This window comes from Lepidochelys kempii, chromosome 4 (assembly GCF_965140265.1).
Source record: "Lepidochelys kempii isolate rLepKem1 chromosome 4, rLepKem1.hap2, whole genome shotgun sequence".
NCBI lineage: Eukaryota > Metazoa > Chordata > Testudines > Cheloniidae > Lepidochelys > Lepidochelys kempii.
Genome location: NC_133259.1, coordinates 57,567,429 through 57,587,130, shown reverse-complemented (window position 1 = coordinate 57,587,130; position 19,702 = coordinate 57,567,429). Strand labels below are relative to the sequence as shown.

Sequence of the window (19,702 nt, the reverse complement as noted above, 5' to 3'; positions counted from 1 at the left end):
TTTAAATGCAAAACATGTTTTGATACATAAGAAAATAAAGTTTATCTAGCACATTTAAAATAGCTTTATTTACTAAACACTACTGCTGTTTTTGTGCATTTTTAATTGATTTTGAGTTTCTGTATGAATAAATCTTGACATAAATAAATTTAAATAAAACAATCATTTAGTAACTAAGAAATGCAACATTCACCATTTTCTAAACTTAATTTTTACCTTTTTTATTATGAATCTAAATAAATGTAAATTAAGCTATATAATTGCTTAAATCAGTGCGTACAGAAATAGCAAAGCACCAGATTCAGTGTAAAGGCTATATTTAGTTGCCAATCAACGAGTTTTAGTGGTTACAACCAATGAGAATCATCTCTCTTTAGGAAACTAACTAAGAAGTAAAAATGCAAAACAAAATTAAAATTGATTATTTAAATCAAGGTTTCCTGCTTGCTGGTTTCAGTCATGATTAAAATTGGTGATTTAAATCAATCCACCCTGTTCATTGTACACTAGCAGTGAAACAATTTTGTTCACAACTCATTTTACCAAGATGACTTGAATTGCAACAGAAGTCATTTAGGCCTTAACATTTTGATTGACTTAGCTACGTTGCTCCCTCAAGTGCCATAGCTTTGCTGATCTAAGCTCCAGTGTGGATGCAAATAGGTCAATGGAAGAATGCTAAGGGAGGTGGATTACCTAGCACAAATGAAGAAACTCTTCACTTGCTGTAGGAAAAATCTACACTACAGTGCTACAGCAGCACAGCTGCAACATTGTAGCACAGATATGGCACCCGTATGGAAATCCTTCCAAATACACTTATAAAACTGCTAGATTAATAATCATAGATAGATCTATGAAATTCTCATTTTTAAAGAACAGTTTATCATTAGGTGACAAATGCAATACATCACAAATGCATTTTGTTAAACTGTCTTAATTATTTTTGTTTGTATCATAGTAAATACACCATTCCAAAAAAGCTTTGCTTTTTTCAAAGGGGTGATTATAGGGGTTCTAAGAAGAAAAAGATAAAGGACATTTAAACTGTACACAATTGATCAAACACACACTTACCCTCTAAACTATCAAGGGCTATTCATTTAAACCAGGAGCATCTAAACTTTGTTCAATGGAAGGCCAAGTTAGCAATTTTCCAGGCCCCAAAGGCTTCGTCTGCTTTCATGTGCATAGGCAACCTCAGGCCTCATCCACTTAGAGAAATTTTGCAAAAGCACATCTCACCACAGCTAACAGCAAACAGCGTTACCAAGTTGGGAAACTAGCAGAGAGTGACCGCAGTGTTTTAAAAATTGTGCCATCTAACCCTTCTCAGAGCAGATCTAATCACCATCATGTTTAACATGTCTGCAATTATTATCGGCAATGTTGCCAGCATTGGTAGGGCTGAGGGTGTCAGCAACAGTAGGAAATGTCCAAGCAGTACTCTCTCAATTTTGAATATTATGACTATGAAATCATTCTAGTTCCTCACCATTCAAAAACATTTAAGAAACTAATGAAGTTTCTAATAATTTATTTGAAACCACAAGGTATTCTCCCCTAAGTGCACACACACACATAAATGAATACTAACAAAAGTTAGGAATTTGCATCAAAGGAAAAATATGCTACTCTGAACAAAACTTGTTGCGGTTAGAAATTGCAAGCATCAGAGCTATACTTAGAGCTAAGCACAAAGCTATGTCTTACACCAGTGGTTCTCAACCAGGGGTACGCAGAGGTCTTCCAGGAGGTACATCAACTCATCTAGATATTTGCTAGTTTTACAATAGGCTACATAAAAAACACTAGCGAAATCAATACAAACTAAAATTTCATACGACTTGTTTATACTGCTCTATATACTATACACTGAAATGTAAGTACAATATTTATAGTCCAATCAATTTATTTTATAATTATATGGTAAAAATGAGAAAGTAAGCAATTTTTCAGTAATAGTGTGCTGTGACCATTTTGTATTTTTAGGTCTGATTTTGTAAGCAAGTAGTTTTTAAGGGAGGTAAAAGTTGGGGTTATACAAGACAAATCAGACTCCTGAAAGGTACAGTGGTCTGGAAAGGTTGAGAGCCACTGTCTTATGCGTCTCTGCGGCGAGTGGTACAAAGGGGAACAAAGAAAGGTAATATGGGAAGAGTCCCAAAAGCCACAGAAAAGTGGAACCCACCATTCCTCTTGACCCCAACCTCCAAGCATGTGAAATCCTCTTGCACCAAATCTATGCCATAGGTGTTCCAAGGGTACTTGGGTGAGTAGCAGCAAAGCTGGGAACAACTACTGTGTACACCATCCACCTTTCTGAAAAGGTGGTCATACACACAGCTGAATGTCCAGGCCCACCGACTGAGGGGGAAGAAGGGGAGGCAAAGAAATGGGGCCCAGTCAATTTAAAACAGCCCAGGGGCTCCCGGCCACTGCTGCTTTTAAATCACCCAGGTGGGCTGCAGGGCTCAGAGGCAACGCCGTGGGGGGAGGGGGACAGGAAGGGTCAGCCACCTGCCCTCCCCAGACACCTGCTCGGGGCACTCATCCTAGCAGCCAGCCCCAGCTTGGGAGAGGAAGGGGCGGGACCATAGCCAGAAGGGAAGAGGCGGGGCCAGAGCCTCTCCTCTTCCAGACACGCTGTCCAGCACAGCGGCTGCTCTGGGGCTCAACTTCTCTAGGGACAGTGGCCGAGCAAGCCAGAGCCCTCCCCGGCATGCTCAGAGTCGGCTCCTTCCTGGGAATCTGAGCTTGGGCAAGGCATGGTGTGGTGACAGCAGCAGCCCTCTCCCTGCCCAGAAACTGAGCCTTGGTGGGGGTGGCCTGCTGCTGTCACAGCCAGGTGCGTTCCCAGACAGCTGCTGTGCTGAACCAGGCAGCATCTGGGAGTGGCTCCAGAGCCTGGCTGCCAGAAGAGCAGCCAAACAGACAGGGGGAGCCGGGCCGGCGCAACAGGAGGACAGAGCACCCTGCCCAGGTAACGTGGGATGGGGTAGAGCGCGGGCGCCCAGGCTGGGAGGAGTCACATGGGGAGGGTTACGCCACGGGGGGTCACGTGTCTCCCCCTTAGCTGGTGCCTCTCTTTGTGTCCTTCCCACTAGTCACCTCTAGCAGGGCTCCTAGGTGTGCGCAGGGTGGTACCGGCGTCAGTGAAGCCCAGGCCGTGCCAGAAGAGTACGCCCAGCGGCGCAGCTGGCATCTTGCCAAGCATCATCAGCGCAGCCAGCAGCATCTTGCCGGGCACCAGTTAGCGCAGGCACAGCACCATGCAAATGTCAGGCGGACTGCGCCCGCACGAGCTGGAGGCCCACTGACTGTTCTGTCCTGGGGCCTGGAATTGCTATCAGCAGGCCTGTGAATGTCACTCCGGGAGCCATTAACTTTTATTCCCCAGCTGCACCTCTCTCCGAGAAGAGAAGGGTATTGCACAAGTAGAGGAGAAAATAATTGGCATATCTTCTAAAAGGAGCCATGTTGGCAGGCGGAGGAGGAGAGGCAAGGCACCACTATGGCAGTGCAATTTCCTTTCCTCGATAGATCCATGTGGGATTTGGAATCCATACCCACACCTCATGCACAGACCAGTTCTAAGAAGGATAATTGTCAGAAGCTCAAAGAGATGAGCTTTACAGGGCTTAGTTTGGTCCTCCTTGGATTTTTCTTAGAGGGTATGATTTGGCCTTATGATATTATGCACCATAGGCTATATTCTGATGTGCAAGCATAATTTATTTGATTTACACACATGCTTAAAGAAGAACATCACCATGTGTAGCACAATAAGTTGTCCCAATGTAACAAGGCATTTCAGCTTTGAAGTATAATTATAAAAATAAACCTTCCTGTTCAACATAACTGCTTTCTGTGCATATTCAAGCTACCTGCTTACTTTCTCAAACATTTCTACTGCAGTTAATGCTGTAATGCCAGTACAGCAGTGAAGAACCAAGCTGAATTTTCTTCTGCCTTCCGGATCACAAACCAAAATCATCAACCGCATTCTAATGGCAAAATCTTTCCTACTGGTAATAAGAAGCAAAAAGAACACAACTTGACTTTCAGTTCCCAGGTTGAGTACACATACCTAGTAGTTAGAAAGACATTTTTTAATTAGGCCTGATCTACGTTACAAAGTAAAGTTGATGTAGGTCCATTTGCGTTGACCTAGTTATGCACGTGTCTACACTAACATTGGTTTCCCATCAGTGTAAGTGGCCTGGTATGGCGATGTAGTAGAACCACCTCTCCCTACTAAGGTTGACACAGTTTCAGCATAGACACTGCATTACTTGGGAAACTCTAACCATCCTCCAGCACCTGTCTCACAATGCCTCTATCCCTGCAATAGTGAACACTCAGTTCAAAGTTTTGAACTCCACTGCCCTGATCGCAGAGACTGGAAGCCTGCCCCATCTTCTAAAACCCCTATGTGTTTTTTTTAAAATGCCTTTTCCTGATTGCCCACCTTGGTCAACACACCGAGCAGCTTACCTTTGTTGCGTGCCCTGCCTAACCAACAAACAATGCCAGCTCCACACACACACAGAGCTGCCTGGAATAGGAAAGTAGCATTGGATTGACTCAGATTGTGGGGAGCAGAAGCTGTGCAGGCACAGCTATGGACAAGCCACAGAAATATTGACATCTATGAGAAGATTGCCCTGGGGATGCTGGCAAAGGGGCATGACAGGGATCAGCAGCAATGCTGCATGAAAACAAAGGAACTATGCCAGGCAGACCAGAAAGCAAGGGAAAACAATAAGAGATCTTATCCTGCCCTGGAGCCGTGTTGCTTTTACAACAAACTGCATGCCATACTTGGTGATGACTCCATCACTGCCCCACATACAAGTGTGGCTATCTTGGAGGAGCCCACGATAGAGAACCCTGTGAGGAGGAAGACACAGCGGGGGACTCCAACCATGCTGCAAGCCAGGAACTGTTTGAAACTCCCTGGGAGTCAGTCCTGGCTGACAAGTGTAGGTGAGCCTGGTGATGAAGGGGAAGGAAGCGTGGGTAAGCGCGTACATGCATTAATCTTAAAATGTGGATTTTGTTTTTCCTTTCCTTCAGACCTCATCTCTACTCCCCCTTTCCTCTGCTTTTGTTCCCCGTTTAAAAATGGCACTTGGCGCTTTTGCAAGTTAAGACAGGTATTGACTTTTCATTCCTTTACTGGTATGTTGCTAGAAAAGGAGCGAGACAGCAGCCCTCCCCGCATTCCCCAAATCACTGCCTGTTAAAATAGTGCAAATATATTCATTGCCACTTCACAATACCTGTACCCAGGGAGAGAGGCCAAACTGTATAGCTAATTACAGGGGTGCTGGAACAATATTTATAGTGGGGGTGTTGATGATGGAAACCAAGTTTTTGGTGTTTGTTATTACTTCTTCAAGCCAGGAGGCATGGCAGCTACCTGCATCAGAGCACCTCCCTTCCTCCCAGCCAGGTCATACTCGCCATGGTTTGAGCTGAAGCTAGGGGCTCCAAAGTTAAAATGTCAAAAAGCATTTCTTATTAAGGATATTTTTAGGAATAATACAAGGCAGTTTCAGAGTAACAGCCGTGTTAGTCTGTATTCACAAAAAGAAAAGTAGTACTTGTGGCACCTTAGAGACTAACCAATTTATTTGAGCATGAGCTTTCATGAGCTACAGCTCACTTCATCGGATGCATACCGTGGAAACTGCAGCAGACTTTATATACACACAAGACTTTATATATATATAAGGGAGTTTGAGACTTAGCTTTCCCTTTCCATTGTGATTGTAAAATCTAATGGTGTATTTTTTATTTTTTTTTTAAATCAGCAACTTCTGGTGTGGACGCATTGGGGTGTCCCACCTGGGGCACTGGAACAGGGACCCCCCCCCCCCAAGGCCCTCCCACTTTTTGAAAGTGGATGAGCTTGGCTTGTCCATTTTTCACCACAGGCCCGGCCCTTGGCCCCTCCTCTTCTGCCTGCCCACCCCCACTGTCAGGTCGGAAACTGGAACCTGGCCCAGATAAGAGCAACCCAGGAATCCCAGGCAATTGTGGGGAGCCATGGACCTTCTACCTAGGTTTGCCAACTTTCTAATCACACAAAACCGAACACCCCTTCCCCGCTCCTTCCTCACCCCTTCTTTGAGGCCCTGTCCCTGCTCGCTCCATCCCCACTCCTTCCGTCGCTCGGTCTCCCGCCACCCTCACTCACTCACTCACTTTCACCGGGCTGGAGCAGGGGGTTGGGATGCAGGGGGGGGTGAGGGCTCCAGCTGGGGGTGCAGGCTCTGGGGTGGCCCAGAAATGAGGGGTTCAATGTGCAGGAGATGGCTCCGGCCTAGGGTGCGGGGTGAGGACTCCAGCTGGGGGTGCGGCTCTGGGGTGGGGCCAGGGATGAGGGTGGGATGCAGGAGGGAACTCTGGGCTGGGGCCAGGTGATTCAGAGTGCGGTAGTGGGGTTCAGGCTCCGGCTGGGGTGTGAGCTCTAGGGTGGGACCGGGGGTAAGGGGTTTGGGGTGTAGGAGAGGGCTCAGGACTGGGGAAGGGGGTGGAGTGTGGGAGGGGGTGCAGGCTCCGGGAGGGAGTTTGGGTGCAGAAGGGAACTCCGGGCTGGGAAGGGGATTGGGGTGCGGGAGGGGGTTCAGGGTGCAGGGCCCCGGCAGCACTTACCGCAGCAGGAGCAGGGCCACAGATGGGGCAGGGCCTTGTGGCCCCCCCCCACTTTTAGGGGGAATCTGTCATCCCACCTCCACACCATCTTAATGTCTGACCCTAATCAAGAGAAGTTTAGGGAGGATATGTACCAGAGGTCCTCCAAGTTACAGCTACCTCAGACTGTGATAAAAGGGCTTGGAGGGCCCTTCATAATGAGACTACGGAGAAAGACAGAGAATAGTGAGGTCTGTTGCTGGAGAACAGGCTGAGGGACTGGGAGGTGCAGTGGGAAATGCTCCAGGGCATAATGGGTTTGCTCAAGCAGCAAACCCAAGTGTTTCAGACCATGATTGACCTACAAGTCCAAAGAACCTAGACTCAGCAACCTTTGCAGTCGTAGGAGAACTCCATGTTTGCTGCCTTCTACACCTGCTTCCACCCCACACACACACACATTACATGTGGCACCGCAATATACATTCTTACCCCTAGTACTCCATGCTGAGACACAAAAAGTGACATATACTAACCTGTAAAACCACAGATTGGTGTGTATGTATGTAGCCACAATGGATTGCACAGAGCTACTGTTTACAAACATGGACAAAAATGTTTATTGTTTACTTCCATTTCAATTTGGGATTGTAAACTGTGGTTCACGCTCAGTTTGTGTGTTTGTTTGCACCCTAATTTTGTTAACTGCTGATGTGCACACAATGAAGCTCTATATTTGTAAAGTCAAATTATCTCTATTAGTTCACACCAAGCATTGTAGAACAAACAGCAGCAGGAGGCAAAGAATCAACCACATTTGTAAATGTACACCAAGCATTAGAAAATTCATAGAAACATACAGAATATTATAGAATACACAAGACAAACTCTGTTTCATGAAAATCAACAGAGAACGCTATTGTTGCTGTTAAAATGCTCCTTTAAAGTCGCCCTCAGTCACATAGCTCCATGGTTGCCTCTTCTAATAGCCCTTGTCCCTGGCTGTTCAGATTCAATAGACAAGAGCCAGTCAACCTCTCCCCTCCACTCTGGCAGCAGCGTTTCCCCATTCACTTCACAGATACTATGCAGGACACAACCAGCAGCTATAATCACTGGGATGTTTTTCCTTGATGAGATCCAATCTAGTCAGTTAACACAACTAGTAACCCCTCAATCTACCAAAAGCACATACAACAGTTATTCTGTACCTGCTGAGCCATTAGTTGAATCTTTCCGGCGAGCATATGACTTTGTGAGCCAGAGGAGTAAAGGGTAGGCTGAGTCCCACAGAATATCTCGGGGCATCTCAACATCTCCAATGTCAATGCACAAGACGGAGAAGAGTGTCCCTGTTTGCAGCCTTTTTTAAAAGTCCTGTGTTTTTAAAGATGCAGTCATCATGTACCTTCCCAGCCCATATTAACATCAGTGAAACATCCCTGGTGATCCACTAGCATTTGCATAACCATAGCAAAGTAGCCCTTTCTGTTGATGTACTCTGTGGCAAGGTGGGCCAGTGCCAAAATAGGGATATGCGTGCTGTCTGTCGCCCGACTGCAGTTTAGGAAACCCACTGCTACAAATCAATCCACTATATCCTGCATATAACCAAAAGTCACATTCCTGTGTACCAGAAGATGACAATGGCTCCCAGTGTGGATTTTCCAACTCCAAAATGATTGCCTACTGACCAATAGGAATTTGGTGTTGCAAGTTTCCAGAGCGTGATCCCAACTTGCTTTTCCACTGTCAATGGAATGCTTTTCCACTCATTTTGGTGTTTCTGCTCTGGAGGACTGGAGCACACTTGACACACAAATCCAGGAATGTGGCCTTTTGCATCCAAAAGTTCTGCAGCCACTGCTAGTCATCCCAAACCTGCATTACGATGTGATTCCACGACCAATCAGCGCTAATTTCTCAGGCCCAAAATTGGTGCTCCACTGTGAGGAGCTGCTCCATGAATGCCAGGAGCAACCTGGCATTGTTTTTCACTATGACCATCAGCATCACCCATCTCTGCATCACAATCCGAATTGTAGCAGTACACCCTCAGGATGTGCAAATAATGGAGAATAGTGCATCCTTGTATTAGCAATGCACAAGAGAATTGTGCTTAGGCTCTGCAATCTCCATACTTCTGTCACAAAGACGGCAGACATCGAAATGAGCCTCATGGGACAGTGGGGGTTTTAAAAAATGGCATCAAATTTATGAGATTTGGAGATTATAATGGGATGTGGAAAGTAGCCTGTTGGGAACTTAACCCCTACCTTTCAGAAGTCTCTTGGTGACTCACTACTATCCCACAAAGCATTGCAAGTGTCCCAAAAGGCATGGCGCCATACTGCGGTGAGGGGCATAGTAGGATACCTCTGCAGGGTGTACCACACTTTCCATCAATGTCACGCTGATGCATGCATAGTGCCAAAACAAGCAGCCAAGTCTGCACATGCCCAAACAATATACAAACTTCAGCGGCTGTACGGTGATTTAATTTGCATCGACTGAATTTTGTAGTGTAGACATAGCCTCATAAACTGAGCAAGTTTTATATGCTCACAATGAAACCTAGAACTAATAACTACAATATGTGAAACCAAACGAAATGTACACACTGGAGATAGGTCCAGAAATATAGCTCCATTTACAACAGTTATTCATTTTTAATACTTAAGTTGTTGCATCCTAATATAAAACTTAAAACTAACCAAAAAGTTTAGTTATTTTATTAGTTTCCGATGTTACTTTAGGGTACGTACACTAGTTCTAGAACACTGAAATGCGACATTTCACTTTAAATTTCAGATCCTGACCCATCTCTCACTACAGCCCTTCAAAAGTACAGCTAAAAACATGCAAGTTTGCTCTGAATTCATTCAAAACATGAAATTTTATATGCAGTCACTGAAACTTATCAGAGAATCAAAGCAGGTCCAGAGCACATAGCAGTTAAAACATCAGCAGTCAGCCTAATTCTACCACTCCCACCATGGCTTGAATTTGAAGCTGGCTATGTTGTAGCCCAAGATAGAAGCCTGCATCTTATTGGGGCTTTTCAATCGCATTAATCTAATTAAGTTAACATGATTAAAAACATATACCACCTCTTGGTTATATCTGTACTAGAATTTTTACCTAGACATGCATGTATCCTGTGTGTCCTGGAACAAATGTTTGAGGAGTGTCCACTCTAGACCAGTGGTTCTCAAACTTCACTGCAACGCGACCCCCTTCTGAAAACAAAAATTACTTCATGACCCCAGAAGGGGGGACCAAATCCTGAGCCTGCCTCAGTCCCGCCATCCCGGGACATTGTGCTGATTTGATTTCTAAGCTTGCACTCTGCCCTGCATGGATGCTGCTGGTGCAAACTAAAAAAGTACTTAGGTCACATTAACATAGTCCTCTTCAAACAGAACTACGTTTACACTGGGTTTGAACATGAACTAGGTAACTTTTAGTTCACACCAACAGTGTCACACAGAGAAGTTAGAGCGCAACATTTTGGTTTACTCTGCAGTTCACACCCCTACCACAGCAGAGTCAACCCCTGAGACAAAGGTTATGAGGACAGTGTCCTGAGAAAAGGGTAATGAAAAACGAGCGTGTACCAACTATACTAGGGGCACTATCTTTGCTCTAAATGTGGGAACGGTATGCCAATGCTCACTTAGCACAGGGATGAGTTATGTTTGAGAGAGAATGCAAGAGCCATAATAAGGTTATCCCAGGATGAACACCAAGCCAAATTATTAGAGTTAAATATCACGTTAAATATCGGAGTATGCAACTCAAATAAGGGGTAGCCTATATTCCACACCACTACCAAGAGCTGAAAAAAGATTGTGCTATAAGACTTTCTGTGAGAGTGGCTGAGGTGGTGTTTGCAGTGTAATAGTACAAGATATTCAAAGGTAAGAGCAGCAATATTTGTATACATAAATCAAACATTTTAAGAGCTGTGTTATATATTGAAAAGACCTCAATACTTCTTAAGAGAATAGCTTCAAAAGTTTAGCTTCCAAGGGAACAAGAAGTCAGTAAACCTGAACAGTTACAAATATGCACTCAGAGGCATAATTAGCCTTTCCTTTGAAACGAAAAAGCAGATACAGAATTTTAAAATTCAAATTTGGTGTGACAGACTCCAACAAATCAATGTCAGAAGCTGTCTTCCCAGTTTCTCAGTTCTCAGTTATTAGACTGGAAGCCTATAGAAAGGCTTGATGCCATTTTAAAAAAAAGAAAACAAATACAACCCACAGTTTTATTTTTAATAATTTGTAATTTAGCCAGGACCAAGATACAGATGCAGTGAAATCCAAAGCAGAAAATTCAGAATGAAAATAGCAAACTCATAAAGGAAAAGCTATAATCAGTTTCCAAAGTCAAAACAAATTATAAACTCCCTTCTTTTTTCCATACACATCTCATCAATCTTTTTTGTTCAATAAATAGATAAAAAAAATGTCAGTAGTAGAAAATGGTTGAGCAAATCTATCTAGAGAAAAACAACAGAGAAAGGCATCCTAGGGTTCTGGCAACTCTGCACTGCAACCATGTTCTCCACCACAGCAATGTATCAAAGGGATAGTTTCCCTTTGCAACCTCTTGTACTTTGAGAGACAGACTTCCAGACTTCAGGCTCTTTCACTTTCTTCTCCTCCAGCCTCTCTCTAACCTCTACATACATGAAGCCCTACTAGCAATGGACAAAAAACACAGTACATTACGGAATTAGTCCCAGAAATCAGTTCCAAGCAGCAGACCCCTGCACCTGTGCACAACAGCCCTTCTGAAGTTTATGGGACACTGTGTAGACAAATGGAATAATCTGCACAAATCCAACTGCAGGATCAGAGCCTAAATCAGAAATTTTTTCACCTTCCAATCCATAATTTCGTCCTCACTTGTTTTTACAAGTTTTATTGTAGAAAGTACATTAACATCACAAGATTATAATCCAAAATGAGCACAGAACTCTATCAAAATTCGCAGAAATACTGAACTGATGATCTAACAATATTGTTCTATTGCTTTGACTTGGCAAACCTGTCAACTGATCAACTATTATTTGACCACAGTCAAATCTCATCAAACATCTCAGCAGGAATCTCCTGATGTACATAATGTCTTGATTGTATCATGTATATTTCCATTTTTCAGAACTTAATTTCACTGTGTTTTGCACTTTCAGAATTAAAATATGTAAATTAAGAAACTTGTTTTTTGTAAGTTGGTATAAATAAGGCTAAGCCTATTGGAAACCATAAAGTCTTATTCTTTTTTGTTACTGTACCAATAAATCAGTTCTTTAAGATATATGGACCATTTTTGACATTTGACAATATTTTAATCAATATTTGTCTGGTCATCTCACCAATTATTTATGGACCGGTCAAATGCCCAACCTTGTATATCACTAGTAGGTAAGAGACCTAATTTTGATTCTGTCTCTCTTATCTCCCCCCTCTCTCCAAAAGCTGGAAATACTCTAGAGGCATCATCCTTAAGTCCTCAGCAAGTGAGGCTCCAATCCTGCAAACAACTCCATGTGGGTGCATGAATCACTGAAGTTAAGTGGACACTGTGTGGACACAGAGGAATGGAGCACTGTGCAGGATCGGGGTCTTGCACTGTTCAACAGCAACCAACTAGGTAAAAAGCAGCACTGCCAGCTACTGAAGAAGTCCATTCTGGCTCAGCTGGGAGGAAGATGGCTACGATTTGGAAACGTAAAGAGGCACAATAAATTAGAAATCTAGTCTTTTGTAATTGTTCAAAGTAGTTTCAGGTACAAACATCTGCTCCCAAATTCCCGAATCTGTAGGGCCCTACCAAATTCTTGGCCATGAAAAACCATGAAATCTGGTCTTTTGTGTGCTTGTACCCTGTACTATACAGATTTCACAGGGGAGACCAGTGTTTCTCAAACTGGGGGTCCTGACTCAAAAGGGCATTGCAGGGGCGTCACCGGGTTATTTTAGAGGGGTTGTAGTATTGCCATCCTTAGTTCTGCACTGTCTTCAGAGCTGGGTGGCTGGACAGCGGCGGCTGTTGGCTGGGCACCCAGTTCTGAAGGCAGCCCCCTGCCAGCAGCAGCGCAAAAGTAAGGGTGGCAATACAATACCATGCCACCCTTACTTCTGCACTGCTGCCTTCAGAGCTGGGCAGCCAGAGGATGGCGGCTGCTAATTGAAGGCCCAGCTCTGCAGGCAGCAGTGCAGAAGTAAGGGTGGCAATACCAGACCATTCCATCCTTACTTCTGTGCTGCTGCGAGCAGTGGCTCTGCCGCCTTCAGAGCTGGGCTCCCAACCAGCAGCTGCTGCTCTCCAGCTGCCCAGTTCTGAAGGCAGAGCCACCACCAGCAGCTGCGTAGAAGTCAAGGTAGCAGTACCGAAACCCCACACACAATAACCTTGTGACCCCTCCCCCCAGAACTCCTTTTTGGGTTAGGACCCCTACAGTTACAACACCCTGAAATTTTCCGATTTAAGTAGCTGAAATCATGAAATTTACACTTTTAAAAATCCTATGACTGTGAAATTGACCAAAATGGATCGTGAATTTGGTAGGGCCCTACCTACTTGTTTTGGGGATTTTACGGTCACGCTTACTTATTTTTAAGTGTTTTCCTGCTCTTTGTTGCTGGGTGAGAAATCCATGCAAATAAGGGAAACCAACCAATCATAAAGGGAAAACATGAAAAAGACTATAATGCTGCCAAATGCACAAAGTTATAGAAATCATAGCCATTGATCCTGGAAGCTCTTCCATGCTGGCAGATCTTTGTGCCAATGCAGAGCCCCATTAAAGATAGTGGGCCTCCACATGGGCACAACAATGTATATCTGTGGAGCATGTTGCAGGGCCAGGACCTTAGGTGTCACCTGCAACAACGATTGACAGAAGAAATGTCACACATTAGTATGATTTTTAACATACTGTCAAACATTTTTGGCAGTGTTCCTTTAATAATAGGGCAACACAGGAAATACCTTATCAGGACAGACCAATCAACTGGTCCACATTCTCAGGCATTTTAGCTCTATAAATTGTTGTACTCTATGGTTCAGTCTGGAAAGAGGTGGGGATTGTAAGCCACAAAAAGAAATGTGGAAACAGCCTGCTATGGGATGTGAACTTCCTTAGCAAAAAACAAAACAAAACAAAAAAACTGTATTACAACATAAACAACAAACAGAAAACAGCTCCCAAAGGGAGAAAACTGATTAACCCACGCAATCATCTCTTGTGTAATATAACAAATAGTGGTATAAATGCTCCAGATGTATGAATTACATTTATACTGTGAAAGTAATCTTTGAAATAAATTAGTATTTTCTTTTATCCAGTACTAGGTGTTTTGCAGAGGAATAGTCAGTACTCAGTGTCTCTGCTATCAGAGAAGTTTGTGGCTAAGCCTGTGCAAGTTACATTGCTAAAGCAGGCGGTTTGCATTAAAAGAGGGAAACCTTTCTTCCCTTCAAGCAAGAAGATAAAGGCGCTTAAGAGGGAATTATTTCCAATGACCTATATAATTTCATCAGTCCTCCGGCTGCTATTCGTAGAGGAGATCTAACTTCCTAATGAGATAGAGTCAACAGCACAGCCCTTCCTGGGGGAAGCTAGAGAGCCGGTCCAATCCATTGGGAAATGGGACAATGATTAGCACCGAGCTCGAACAAACAAAAGGCGGTAGAAAAGCGCCCTCGAGTTTCACCAGCCTCGGCCCTGTCCCTGCCACCGGCACCATGCACCCAAGCGGGGGCGGACTGAAGGAGGCCAGTTTTGTTCAGGGGCTGGGCTGAGGCATCGCTCCTGTTGCCACACGCAAGGTCAAAGCGGCGGCGCCGAGCCTGGCCTCCCTCCGTGCTGCCAGCGGCGGCGCGTCCCGTACGCCGCCCAGCAGCCACGGGCGCAGGTGACGAGCTCCCGAGCCCAAGGGCAGCGCGGGCCCGCGCTTTGGCTCCGGAGTTGCGCATGCCATTTCCGCGCGCGCGGACTCGTGCGCAGCGCCGCCTCCCTGCCCAGCTCGCGGGCGGCGGGGGATCTCGGCCAGCGCCCTGCCCCGGGCCCATCCCCTGCAGACCCCCCCCCCACCACACGCCTCGGGGCAACTCCGTCCCCGCGCGTCCCCCCTCTCAGCACCTGGCCCGCCCCGCCGCCCCGTGCCCGGGCCCGTATCGGGCGCGGGGAGCCGCCCCAGGCCAGGGGAGCCCCGGAGAACAGCCCTCACCCACCCCCCGATACACACACACACACACGTGGGCGCCGCTCGCCAAACGAGCGAGTAAAGCGCCTACCTGGCTGGGGCCCCCCTCTCCGCTGTGACCCGGGCCGGAGGAATCCCGGGAGCGGCTCGGCAGCCGCGGGAAGAAGGGGAGATGCAGGCGGCCGCCTCTGGCTCAGCTGGCGCCGCGGGAGGGGCAGGAGGAGGCAGCTCCCACGAGCAGCAGGTAAATCCCTCCTGGTTGTTAAGCAATAATCCTCCGGCGCTGGGGAGGAGCCGGAGCGGGGGACAGGGCGCCGTCCTCTGCAGCCCCCGGGGCTGTGTTTTGTTACCCCTGGGCGGTTACACCGGCACCTCCAACTCGGGGGGGGGGGCGCTCAGAGCCTTTCAATAGCCCCCACAGCAACTTGGGAACAACAATAAAGTTTGTGTAACTAGGAAGCCCGGGCCGATTGTGTGACTCACCTCGAGCCCCAGACTCCCAACAGCGGGAGGAGGAGCCGGGGCTGAGGTGGAAGCTGTCCTACCTCAGCGTCCCCTGCTGCTGCTGCTGCGCCCCCTTCAGGCTGCCCTCGTGCAAGCGAGCCACCCCGCCCTAAAGGAACTGGGCGGCTGCCGTGCCTGCTCCAGGTGTTTACTAATTGCACGGGATCATTGAAACGCACAGGGGAAGTTGCCACTGAAAGTTTGAGGAGCTAGAAGGATGATGCTTCAAATTTCAAGTGTGACCCCGGGGGAATTCTTGTACTTTCGGTCATATTTCAGCGTATATCCATCCTACTCTACTTCTGTTTTCCATACCTTGGGGTTTTTTTTAATTGCATGTCAGAGCCTATCTTTCTCTTTGATTCGTCTGAGTAAATGAAAACCAAATATTGACCTCGATGTTGCATTAATTTTGCTGACAACTGTGGCTTCATAGATACAGAAATATTTATTGTATTATTGTCTGCAGCTCAACCCATTGTCTCAAATATTCCAGGAGTGTAACTGAAAGTACATGCTTTATACAAGAGTGGAAACAAACAGTACATTACAGATGAACCCATAATCATCATACCCCACTTAAAATGATGCAACAATCCACAATATTTGTCAATAACGGAACACAGGAGATCTCGTCCTGCAGCCAGAATTCCCAGGAGTAGTCTTATTCATGGGAGTAGTCTTGTGGTGGCCTCTGACAGTAAGGGCTTCAGGATAAGACCTGCTGATTAACAGGGTAATGAGGTTTCACTGTAATTGTAGGAAAGAACATATTTTTTGGGAGGAGGGAAACTAAGGCATAATAAATAGGTATGTATATTATAAATAATATCTACATTTGATAAGATGTGGGAAACAGGTAATTATTTGTACTGATACCGTTATGGTGGGAGTCACTAGATGACGTTGTTACACACAGTGCTACGAATGCTTTTTTCTTAGCCGGAGGAAGCCGTTCAATCTTCGAATGTTTGTACTGTTAGTTGTGTGATGCTGTTTGTCTGTGGAGAGCTGTGGCAAGTAGCAATCAATGGTGTTTGCTCTCTACCTTAATATCTCTAACTAGATTCAGTTCTCGGTGCAGAGTTCACTGGAAACCAGACACTGGTGTTTTGACCGAAATTCCTGAAAGAGGGAGCCTATGTAATATTTGACAAGATCTCTAAAGACTAGTCTGTATATAAGATAAAAAGTAGCACTAAGAAAATACCCAGACTCCATGTCACTGAGTTCTCTTCCAAGAGGCAACTAATGTGGCAGGCCTAGGACAAGTGCTAACACTCAGCAGATGGGTGACAATATTAATGACCATTATAAATCTGAAAGAGACATTAGTCTAAGGTACTTATGTCTCAGTGAGAGAGAATTCCACTCCAAATACCTTAGTATAACAATGATAGACTACCTCCATGAGTAGATGCCATATTTATTACACATACTTCATATTTTCTTTAAAAAAAATAAGGCTGTATGAATTGGAACATCAGGATAGTGATCCCAAACCTGTGAATATGGCTTTACCATAGATCAAAATAGGAAGAGAAGATTAAGGTAAAAGCTCATTCAAATAAAAGTGCTATATAATTAAATACAAATAATAAATTCAGTAAATTCCATGTATATGGGAAGAGTCCTTCCTAAAAGATCTATACAATGAAAGATTAATTTATTCATTTAGATTTATTGCACCTATCAGTAACTTCTAGATCCTTACAAGGTATTTTAAAACCACATACACTAAATCAGTATGTCAAAAAGCTAGTTAAAAGGATCTCTCCAAAAGCCTTCTCCAGCCATAAATAAAACAATTGCTCCAAAATTCCAGACCTCTACAGAACATATTCACCTGCAATGTATAAAAAATTTCCTTCAAGCAAATTTTCTCTGCCACTGCCTTATCTACCCCAGTCAGACCGCCTGACCTGAAAAAGATGGGGAGCATGTCTTGAAGGTTCACCAAGTATAGGCTCAAATGAAACAAGGAAGCAAATTCCAGAGACCAGAACTCCTCACTAAGAATATCCTGCTCCTGTCTCCTTTTTACACTTGGACTGGGTATTAGTTCAAGCACATTAAATAATTGCAAATGTCCTGCTATCATCCAGAAAGAGACCCTCAAATAGGCCAGACCAGAGGTAGTGGAAGCAAAAGTGGATGGGAACCTGGGAGGCAGAGACCATGAGATGGTAGAGTTCAGGATCCTGACGAAAGAAAGGAGAGCAGCAGAATACGGACCGTGGACTTCCGAAATGCAGACTTTGACTCCCTTAGGGAACTGATGGGCAGGATCCCCTGGGAGAATAACATGAGGGGGAAAGGAGTCCAGGAGAGCTGGCTTTATTTTAAAGAATCCTTATTGAGGTTACAGGGACAAACCATTCCGATGTGCAGAAAGAATAGTAAATATGGCAGGTGACCAGCTTGGCTTAACAGTGAAATCCTTGCTGATCTTAAACACAAAAAAGAAGCATACAAGAAGTGGAAGACTGGACAAATGACCAGGGAAGAGTATAAAAATATTGCTCGGGGATGCAGGAGTGAAATCAGGAAGGCCAAATCACACCTGGAGTTACAGCTAGCAAGAGATGTTAAGAGTAACAAGAAGGGTTTCTTCAGGTATGTTAGCAACAAAAAGAAAATCAAGGAAAGTGTGGGCCCCTTACTGAATGAGGGAGGCAACCTAGTGACAGAGGATGTGGGAAAAGCTAAGGTACTCAATGCTTTTTTTGCCTCTGTCTTCACGAACAAGGTCAGCTCCCAGACTACTGCACTGGGCAGCACAGCATGGGGAGGAGGTGACCAGCCCTCTGTGGAGAAAGAAGTGGTTCGGGACTATTTAGAAAAACTGGATGATGCGCTGCATCCAAGAGTGCAAAAGGAGTTGGCGGATGTGATTGCAGAGCCATTGGCCATTATCTTTGAAAACTCATGGCAATCAGGGGAGGTCCCGGATGGCTGGAAAAAGGCTAATGTAGTGCCCATTTTTAAAAAAGGGAAGAAGGAGGATCCTGGGAACTACAGACCAATCGGCCTCACCTCAGTCACTGGAAAAATCATGGAGCAGGTCCTCAAGGAATCAATTCTGAAGCATTTAGAGGAGAAGAAAGTGATCAGGAACAGTCAGCATGGATTCACCAAGGGCAAGTCATGCCTGACTAATCTAATTGCCTTCTATGACGAGATAACTGGCTCTGGATGAGGGGAAAGCAGTGGACGTGTTGTTCCTTGACTTTAGCAAAGCTTTTGACACGGTCTCCCACAGTATTCTTGTCAGCAAGTTAAAGAAGTATGGGCTGGATGAATGGACTATAAGGTGGATAGAAAGTTGGCTAGATTGTTGGGCTCAATGGGTAGTGATCAATGGCTCCATGTCTAGTTGGCAGCCGGTATCAAGTGGAGTGCCCCAAGGGTCGGTCCTGGGGCCGGTTTTGTTCAATATCTTCATAAATGATCTGGAGGATGGTGTGGATTGCACCCTCAGCAAGTTTGCAGATGACACTAAACTGGGAGAAGAGGTAGATACGCTGGAGGGTAGGGATAGGATACAGAGGGCCCTAGACAAATTAGAGGATTGGGACAAAAGAAATCTGATGAGGTTCAACAAGGACAAGTGCAGAGTCCTGCACTTAGGACAGAAGAATCCCATGCACCGCTACAGAGTAGGGACCAAATGGCTAGGCAGCAGTTCTGCAGAAAAGGACCTAGGGGTTACAGTGGACGAGAAGCTGGATATGAGTCAACAGTGTGCCCTTGTTGCCAAGAAGGCCAATGGCATTTTGGGATGTATAAGTAGGGGCATTTCCAGCAGATTAAGGGACATGATCGTTCCTCTCTATTCGACATTGGTGAGGCCTCATCTGGAGTACTGTGTCCAATTTTGGGCCCCACACTACAAGAAAGATGTGGAAAAATTGGAAAACGTCCAGCGGAGGACAACAAAAATGATTAGGGGACTGGAACACATGACTTATGAGGAGAGGCTGAGGGAACTGGGATTGTTTAGTCTGCGGAAGAGAAGAAAGAGGGGGGATTTGATAGCTGCTTTCAACTGCCTGAAAGGGGTTCCAAAGAGGATGGATCTAGACTGTTCTCAGTGGTAGCAGATGACAGAACAAAGAGTAATGGTCTCAAGTTGCAGTGCGGGAGGTTTAGGTTGGATATTAGGAAAAACTTTTTCACTAGGAGGGTGGTGAAACACTGGAATGCATTACCTAGGGAGGTGGTGGAATCTCCTTCTTTAGAAGTTTTTAAGGTCAGGCTTGATAAAGCCCTGGCTGGGATGATTTAGTTGGGGATTGGTCCTGCTTTGAGCAGGGGGTTGGACTAGATGACCT

General features: G+C 45.3%; 1 protein-coding gene across 3 annotated transcripts in view; it reads right to left on the bottom strand.

Annotated features, from left to right (window-relative positions):
• Positions 1-15,116, bottom strand: part of FHIP1A (FHF complex subunit HOOK interacting protein 1A) — a 140,663-nt gene extending 125,547 nt beyond the window's left edge. For all 3 annotated transcript variants that reach the window (XM_073341346.1, XM_073341348.1, XM_073341347.1), the window contains exon 1: positions 14,956-15,116. The gene's annotated coding sequence lies outside the window, so the exon portion shown is untranslated. The remainder of the gene's footprint in view (positions 1-14,955) is intronic.
• Between the last annotated feature and the right edge of the window lie 4,586 nt (positions 15,117-19,702).